Consider the following 10,032-nt stretch of genomic DNA (forward strand, 5'->3'; position numbering starts at 1 on the left):
TTATTCCAGTGGTTACTTACCCTGCCTATTAAATCTGTGCCCTCCATCCAATTTTTTTAAAATTTGTTCAGCTTTCAGCTGTTGGTTCTTATTTGGCCTTTCTCTGCTAATTTGAAAAGTTTTCTAGCACATGGTATTTTTCATATAATGGGACTATCAGATCATCTTGTCTGACCTGCATATCATAAGCCATTGCATTTCACCCAGTTATCAGTGTCTTGAGCCCAATAACTTGTCTGTGACTAAAGCCTGCCTCTCAGAAAGACCATCAGTCTTTTTGAATATTTTCTCACGGTGACTGTACTTACACACCGTAATCAAGCCACCTCTCCATCTTCTTTTCTTTTTGTTTCTTCTCCAAATGTACTGTGTCAAGTGTTCTTTCTGCTTTATAGAGTCTTGTTTGTGGCCTTCTCATCTGGAATCTAGCTTTAATTGTGGTGGTTCACCTGCAAACAAAATCATACAATTTATTTCTCCTGATTCATTTGCTGATATTTATATCTCCCATCTACATGCCTATATTGACTGTTATTTCCTCAGCTAACCAGAACTTCCTGCAAAGTCATGAAAGCTTCAAAAACTTGGTAAAAGTCCTCCATTATCACTCTGGCCCTGATTCTGTTAAGCACTTCAGCATGTGCTTCAGTCCCATTGATCTGGAGTTAAGTACATGCTTAAGTATCAGAAGTAGTGACTTTATCCTTGACCTCAGCCTTTTTCTTAGTCGTATCTCCCTTGATTATTCATCTGCCTATCACTACCCATGCACCGTTAAAAGAATTCATCCTTACCTTGACCCTACTATATTTCTTTTTAATCACTTTGTGCCTCAGCTACTGCAATATTCTTTCTCATACTATTCTGAAATAATTTCTCACTGATTTTTCTGGAGACCTGGAATGCTACAATCAGAATACTCGCTGTCATTGAAAAGTATTCCTATAGATTTAGAGATGTGTCCATCTCTAAATTCAATTCAGTATTGATCTGGTTTTCAACTCTCCCTGAGCGCTCTGCACACTAACACGCTGATCATATATCCAGCCTCTTGTGAGTTTGGAATCCCACAAATCATTGTGGAACTTTGTCCCCCAAATCCTCCTTGTAGAACTTTGTGTCTTTAATCTCTGAAACTTTCTTTGCCTTTATGTTTCTGCTGACACATTCTGTAAAACATTTCGTGACACTGTACATCAAGGACACTATACAAAGTAAAATATGGTCTAGATAATGCAAGGCAATCCACTGAAACACTTCCAGGACAATATAGATTATCTTTGAGCAGGCCAAGCCCTTGAAAATTTATGGTACCTACAAAATGTTTAATTGCTTATCTGTCCTAGTCTTTCAAATTCAATCTAAAAAGGACAAAAAATGGTTGGAAAATACTAACTTGACAATCTCAGCTCAAGAAACCAAGACAGGAAAACAGCAAAAATTGTATATTTTTAAATGTCTACAGTAGCATAGATTTAAAGGTAACCTAAAAAAATAAGGAGCCAGCATTCAAGGTTTGGGGAGTTGCCTTTTTTTCTACAAACAATTATTTTGGTCACTGAATCCCATCCAGGCTCTAGGAAGCACAGGCTGAGGGAGTACAGCGATATAAAGAGAAAAAAAGACATTGATTCACACAATTTGGCTTTTTGGCTAATTCCTCCCCCGTAAATCCAATATATAGAGGCACAGCTTTGTAGCAAGTAACGAATGTGGTAGATAGGGGTCCAGCCCCACAGAAAAATAAGGAAACTCTATAAGAGAGACCTGTTGTGTCCACTTTGGATTGCTGCATGCATTTCACACTCTGAGTTTTTACAGGCTACCTGAAATAAAATGTGTTCATAATGCCAATAGTCATTCTCTTTTAAATGAAGACTTCACTTGTGTTAAGGAGCTATATTTAACTAACATTAGAGACTGAAGAACTATCTCCATATATTATGTCCAGCTCTGGTGGCAGCGGTGCAAGATTTCCTACACTGTTCTGATCCCAGCAATGTTTCATTCCTGACCTGGAGGGATCCGATCAATGGTCAGCAAAGGTACCAGTTGTTAACAACTATTTATCATGTATTTGTGATGTGAACAGCTGTAAATTAAGGTCTAGACTGACACCAATATCTTTCTTCACATAGTTCACTGAATAGCCATTTGAGGGTAACTTTCAGCCATTACTGATCTTAGGAGCCTAAGTTCCCATTTCAATGGGACATTCAATGAAACCAGTGGAAGTTAGGCACCTATGCTGTATAGGTGCTTTTGAAAATCCTGCTTGGCACCTATCTGCATCTTCTAGATGCCTTTAAAATTTTGGCACTAAGGGCCTAAGACTCTGGAAATCAATGGGACAAAGGCTGCAAAATGACTCTGGCAGTTAGGTGCCTAAATCACCTAGCACATTTGAAAATACCCTATATCTATTACCAAAAATTCCAAATGCTAGAGAACAGCCACCTAGGATAAATAATTACTCTCGTGATTGGGTGATTTTTTTCTTCACCTGGGTGGCCTGAGAGGGCAGGACTAAAAGAAACAGGCAATAACTCAACAGACACCTGGGCCTTATAACTAGAGTGTTTAGGCTGCTGAAGAAGCTACAAGGAGCAGATTGGTAGGCTGGCTCCTGTGAAAGGCTGAAGTACCAGAGGCTGTTGGAAACTAGAGCCACAGGCAGACTGGTTGGGCAGGAGTGTGCTTGGTACTAGAGATGGAGAAAAGTGGTGTGGAAAGGGTTGAGCCCAGAAGATAGGTTGATTCTTTAGGAGTTTGGACTATACCTGGACATTTTGTTACTCTAGCAGGGGTTTGGACTGGCTGCTTCTTGGCTGGATGTGTCGAGGTTTAAAGTGACAGCATTTTAGAGCCTGGCCATTGAGAAACCCTGCGTTCCTAATGCAACATCTCTGAACCACTTGTTGATGGGAAACTAATTTGTGCCCATCTCTTAGTAGACCGGTGTCCACATCACCACAATTGGGCACCCATCTCTCAATGTTGAGGTCAGTGGTAGGAAAGAGAGCTTGTGTTTCTGCTGCACTTGTTCTAGGGGCAGGGGATTCAGTCGGTGTTGTAAAATGTAACAAACTAGAGAAAGCTGTGCTTGGCTTCTTGCTCTGAGTGCAGCAGGCTATGCCTGCTACTGTTCATTGAAACCAGACCCTGAATCTGAGTGTCCTGAACCACAGCTGAATGCAGCCCCAAAACTTTGGCTTCACCATGAGGCACGATCTAAACTCTGTTTCAGGCAGCCCTTTGCTAGTTAGAATAGGTACAAATTCAGAGTGCTGAATCTTTGCTTTCTACAATTTCCACCTTTTTGAGATTAGTGACTATTTTTTAACCTGTGGCTGTATTCAGGCTCTGATCTGCTAACACTGGTAAGGATGCAAATGCTTCTATAGAAATTTCTGTACTGTGCTTAAGTGCTGGGTATGTTAAATTTTATAGTTAGTTTTTAACTGTAATTTTTCTCTAATTGCTGTTCATTGACTGTATTGCTGTTTCATGTTTTACTTATCTCCAAGATCTTACAGATTTAGCAGGGTACCTGTGTTTGTGTCCAGAAGTGGAATGATGGAGGTACAAACAAAATTAATTTCTCAACAGTAACCACTAGGTGGCAAAACAGACACTTTGCGTAAAGCTATAACTAGTTACAATCATTTAGGTGTGATGGGTCTATAACTCTGTTTATGCTACCCCATAAATAGTAGTTTTACAAGATGCCATGACGCATCTAGGTACTGCCTACAAAGTATATGCAGTTAGAATATCTCTGAATATTTTCATTTCTAATTACATATAAGTCATTCAGATATGTGGGAGTTAAAATCTTACTAAAATTATTTCAGCATGGAAATTCAGCTTCTTTGTATAAAGGGATAGATTGAAGTTAGAGAAGATTTATTAGGAGACCCTTGTGAGATTGTCATTAAAACTTACTAGCCCATTCACAAAGTTTACTTGCTGCTTCTTTCAATGATGATATTTTATTGTTTATTTGTATTATAGTAGTGTTTACGGGCCCCCAACCCAAGATTGTGATAGGTGCTGTACAAACAAATAAGGAGAGACACGTCCTGCTCTGAACATATTACAGTTTAAGATGACAAGAGAGGTAAATGGTCTGAGATAAACTGGCACAGAGAGGTGAAATGACCTGCCCAGTGTCAGACAGCAGGTCAGTTCAGAGCCTAAACAGAATCTCGGTGCCCTGTCTGCAAAACCAAATTAAAAACCAAATGAAATGCGAGAGATCCCTTGTCATGAGCAAGTGGATGAGTAGAGTTTCTAAGTTTGCATGCAGTTTACCGAGCCCATTCACCTGACAGTGTAAGATTGTTCACTACTGGATATTTTCTAGTGCTCTGGCCAATTTGAAATGTCTCAGGTTAAAGGCACCTACCATGTCACTCGAAATACCATGCCACAATCTAACTGAACTCTGGCTATTTTTTAAATCATTTGTTACCCCCGTTCTTTTCCTATCTTTTCTTTTTTTTCTCCCTCCTTGCTAACCTCTCTCTCTCCATGTTATACTGAGCTCATCACTGTGATGCCTGAGTGCTTAAAAAATTGTACCAGTTCTACATGTACAGATCACTGTTTCCTTCTCTTCCATTCACCTGGAGGAGTCCCTTCCTTTATAAACGATTGTGGCATGAAGCCAAAGAGGTCCGTGTCACATTCCATTCTGAACCTGCTGTGAACCATGGCCAGTCTGATCTCTCAGTGGTTGGTTCTACAGTCCTGGGTCAGTTGCAGGAAAGTCTTGTTACCATTCTATAGTTCAAAAGGACTGTAACAGATAGGAAGGTCAAGAGTGTTTGGGAAGTCAGGCCCTCAGGTAGCTTGGGCCAATCACTGTTTTTCTAAGTCCAGTGCACTGCAATATTGACTATACCCTAATAGCCGCAAATGCATGGATCTCCATGGCCAAATCCATATCCAAAAGGTTGAGGTGCAGCCTTCTACACAGCTGCAGAAAGAAAAGGGTATTTGAATGAATGACACTGTTTGAGGAATCACTGCTATGGAAATGGCATGACCCATAAAAGAGTTACTGGCAGCTGTCCTCACTGATTCAAAACTGTTTAAAACACTACCTTGCTGTAGTGGTGAATATTTATCAGTGCAACCAGACAATACATCATGTAAGAAACATGCTGTATCCTCAGAGTTAAATAATAATAAACCCTATGTCCATAATAGCAGGCAGAGAAACATTTCTCTTTTCTAAAAGCTTCAAGGGGACCTCAACTGAAATTTCTAATTTTCCTCCTCTCCTCTCAGCAGCAGCAGCAGACCTGTTGGTTGGCTCTCCCTTACCTGAACTACCTTTGTATGGCCTAGCCTAGCCTCTCTCCTCATTCTCACCTATCCACTCATGCTGCTCATGGCCTTCCTCTGCTCTCTTGTGAACTAGATGAGGCTTTGCTGACCTCAGGCATCATAAGGAGAACAACAGAGAAAGATCCGGGCTGCATTGCATGTGATCTCCTGCTAAAGGCCCCAAGTCAGGTGGCTCACATCCAACTGCTGCACTTTTCTCAGAGACACACCTCTCTCTGTCTTTCATCAAGCTCTGAGACATGAAACTCTGACCCTCTGGACAGTATCCAGTGTGGCTTTCAATAGCACATTCAGTATTTCTTCCACTGCTGGGGTTTCTCTTGGGAAGGGAGTGGTTCTTCTTTGAGTGCTTGTTCACATCCATTCCAATCAAGTGTGCTGTCATAAGTAGATAGGTAAGGGTTAATTTTCTTTTACCTGTAAGGGGTGGACGGGGGGAATCAAGCACCTGACCAGAGGACCAATCAGAGAACTGGATTTTTTTTAAAGTCTGGGAGGGAAAGGAACTCGGGGTCTTTTGTTTCTCCCGGCTATGGGTTGAAACAGCTTTTCTGCTAACTCCAATCTTCTTTCTAATATTCTACTATCAAGTGTGAGTACAGAAACGCATAGGTGTTTGTCTTTGGTTTGTATTTATGGGTGTATTGCTGGACTGGTTTTAATTTGGCTATTTTTTGATCAGATGGTTTCCTAATTCTTTAGCAAGGCCTGTATTGAATCTATGCGTGGGTTGTATTTTTTCTTGATTTTCTTTCTTTATATAGTTTTTTTTAACCTGGTTGAGGTTTGGTTTTTCTGGATGTAAGCTCAGGAAAGGGGTGGAAATCTCTTATGTAGCTATAGGTTGAAGCAATGCTTAGGAGAGTATGGCCTCTTGTGTTTTAGTATCAAGGAGTTAATGTACGCATGCCAGGCCCCAGGAGGAGCTAGGATCTATACGGAGACAAGGGAGACTGTTTTCGCGGAGTGAGAACGGCCCAGTACTGATCGGGGGTCCCCCAGGCATTGTGGGGCTCAGTGTACCGCAGCATGATTCTGGTGTGGCAGCGAGTTTAACAAGCGGGTTATAGCTTGGGAGAGTTTCATGTTAAGCCCCCAAATTTTGGATGCTAAGGTCCAGATTTGGGACAGAGGCTTTATCACATGTGCGCACGCTGTGTGTACGGTTGTCAGAAAGCTTTTCCCCTAGCAGCTCCCAGCAGGTCGGCTGTGGAGCCCCCTGGAGTGGCGCCTTCATGGCACTCAATATATGACCCTGATGACCTGACCCCCCCCCCCCCCGGCAGTTTCTTCTTACCATCTGTGATGGCCGTTGGAACAGTGCTCACTTGCTCAGCAAGTGCTCCCCTAGCGTTCTTCTGTTAGTCATTAGTTTCTAGTTCGTGTTATAGTTAGTTTAGATAGTAGGTCGGGGTCTCTTCCCAATCCCTAACCCCCCTTTGGCTCCAGGGCATACCACGAGCTCAAGGCTTTAAATGCTGCAGTGTTTGCAATAAACCTGTGCCCATCAGTGACACCCACAACTCTTCTTTAAACTTTCTAGGGGGAAGCACGCCAAATGGAAAGGTGCATATCTGCAGGGCTTTTCGGCCAACAACCAAAAAAGAGCCTGATTTCCGACTAAAACAACTTTTAATGGAGTCCGCTCTCTGCCCACAGCCAGCTACGGACTGCCAGGACCTGGCACCAGGCGCATGCGTACGGAGTGCTCCAGCATCCATACGTGACATGGTGCCAAGGAAGGACTCTACCACAAGAGACCCTTGGCACCAGCACTCCCTGGCACCGCACCCATGCATAGCAGCGTGGCACTGCTCGACTTCCCTGGTGCCACACAAGAAACAGAAAAAGGCTGAAAAAGAGCACTTGCTGGCCCCGATATCTGCGGGACCATCAGGGGTGCATAGGTGCGCCCCAGAAAAGACCCACTGCCAAATGAGCACAAATTGGTGCTGTTGAGTTTGGTGCCCGACAGGGGACCGTTGAGTCCAGTAGGGCTGTGTCATTTGGAGGTGTTAGATTCACTTGCTGGTGTGCCCAGCAACACTGACCTCCACTCCAGGTGGCTATACAACTCATCCTAGAGTACCTTCTGCATCTCAGACAGCAGGGCCTAGCTGCAGCATCCGTCAAGGTGCATCTTGCTGCTATCTCAGCCTTCCACCCAGGAATGTCTGCACGCTCCGTGTTCGCTAACCCCATGTTAGGACGTTTCCTCAAGGACTTGGAACACCTATATATACATGGGACCTTAACCTGGTCCTCTCCTGGCTCATGGGGCCCCTTTTGAACTGCTGGTGACTTGCTCCCTGCTCTATTTGTCGTGGAAGGTGTCCTTCCTGGTAGCCATCACATCCGCCAGGTGGGTGTCTGAATTAAAGTCTCTGACCTCCAGCCCCCCTCCACATGGTCTTTCACAAAAACAAGGTGCAGCTCAGGCCTCATCCAGCCTTCCTTTCCAAAATAGTGTCACAATTCCACACTGATCTAGACATTTTTCTACCCGTCTTCTATCCTAAGCCTCACACCAGTACCCAAGAGCAGAGGCTGCACTCACTGGATGTCCGGAGAGCGCTTGCATTCTACATCAAGTGCACGAAACCGTTCAGGAAGTCGAACCAACTATTCGTGGCAGGACTCCCAGTCTCATCTCAGAGAATATCTTCCTGGATCACAGTCTGCATCCGTACATATTACGAGTTAGCCAACGTCCCAGACCCAACTCTTACGGCACATTCCATAAGGGCAGAAGCCTCATCAGCTGCCTTCCTGGTCTAGGTCATGATACAAGAGATCTGCAGGGCGGTAACTTGGTCCTCGGTGCATACGTTTACCTCTCTCACTATATCACCCAAAACGCCAGAGATGATGTGGCATTCGGCAGGGCAGTGCTCCAATCAGTGATTTCTTAACTCCAACCTCACCTCCTGCATAAAGCTTGGGAGTCACCTGATTGGAATAAATGTGAACAAGCATTCAAAGAAGAAAAAACGGTTACTCACCTTCTCGTTAACTGTTCTTCAAGATGTGTTCATGTCCATTCCAATACCCACCCTCCTTTCCCTCTGTCGGAGTAGCTTGCAAGAAGGAACTGAAGGGGAGTCGGGTTGGCAGGGTCATATATTGAGCGCCATGAAGGCACCACTCAAAGGAGATCGACAGCCGACCCAACGGGAGCTACTTAGGGAAAACTTTCAGACAACCATGCACGCAGTGCATGCACACCCGATTGGAGTGGATGTGAACAACACATCTTGAAGAACAACAGTTACGAGATGGTAAGTAACCATTTTTTTCAGCTCCCTGTGAAGATTTGAAAGCAGGGATCATGTGTTAAGATCTGGGGGTATTTCCCACGTGATTAATTAAGCTAGCATTGGTGGAGCTTAGATTTCGTCTCTCTCTCTCTCTCTCATCTTAAACATTTATAAGGCACAATCACTGGGGCATTAGAGCATATATTATAATCATGATGGTAATCTCGAGCAGTAAATAAGGCCTAGAACTATACGTTGAACAATAAGGATAAAATAAAATAGTGACTAGTTGCTCATTAATTGAGAAACCATCCATCTTGTTCACTGAATGAGGCCCAGGCCCTGTAGAGAAAATAGTATAGTGTGCTGTAATTAAAGATACTATCCTAAAACTGAACAAGGGGACTGAATTAAGGTAGCACAGGCAACCTTTGGCACTTTCTAACTGTTGAGTGCTTTGACTTTCCAACCTTAATAATGTTCTTTGAACATATTTGTGCGTGTGTAATTTCATTTTAAGTTCACTCTGTACCACTATATGTTAATTGACGGTAACTGTTTGGTGTAGCATGAACAACCTGAGACTTTGAGTGTGATTTACAGAACCGCTTGTGGCTTTGAAGAGCACTTATTTAAATAGTGTGATGAATCTGCTGAGAATGAACCTGCCACTGATATGGCCTGGCTCCTGACTAGAGTGTGGTAGCTCAAGAAGAAGAGGGGAGTTTCCATGGCAGGTGGAAGGATGATTGGAGATCTGGGGAACAGCAATGAGAAGTAGCTGTTCCAGATTGCTGCTAAAAATGCTACGTCTATCTTGGTTTAAGAGTAACAGGACACATGTACATAGCAGAGATAAGAAAACAAACAAATTACACTGATCTACCCTCTATGACATCAGTTTGTCTCCAGTAGTGAAACTGTTCTGCCACAAGGCTTCAAAATCAGCTCGACCTTGCGGCAACAATAGAAATGCAAGTTACCATTGAGGCAGCAACGGATGGTCCAAGGATTTAAAAGCATCTTAAGAAGGCTAATGCAGAAATGACAATAGAACATCTTATTTGTCTTTCTTTCAAAGATCAGCAGGCAATGGGAATTGTGACAGACCCAGGCCAGGTACAGGAGTCTGGTAGAGGGCAAATATACTGGTCACTGGATGAGTAGTTTTCTGTTCCCTGAGTGACCAGAGCAGGGGCTGCACTAGAGGAATCAGGAACCTGCTAGACCAGTTCAGGCAGACAGGCTGATTAGAACACCTGCAGCCAATCAAGGCAGGCTAATCAGGGCACCTGGGTTTAAAAAGGAGCTCACTCCAGTCAGGGAAGGGAGAGCCAGAGGAGATGAAGTGCTTGTGAGGAGCTGGGAGCAAGAGGCACAAGGAGCTGAGTGTGAGAGGGTGTGCTGCTGGAGGACTAAG

Source organism: Chelonoidis abingdonii, chromosome 5, assembly GCF_003597395.2.
Source record: "Chelonoidis abingdonii isolate Lonesome George chromosome 5, CheloAbing_2.0, whole genome shotgun sequence".
NCBI lineage: Eukaryota > Metazoa > Chordata > Testudines > Testudinidae > Chelonoidis > Chelonoidis abingdonii.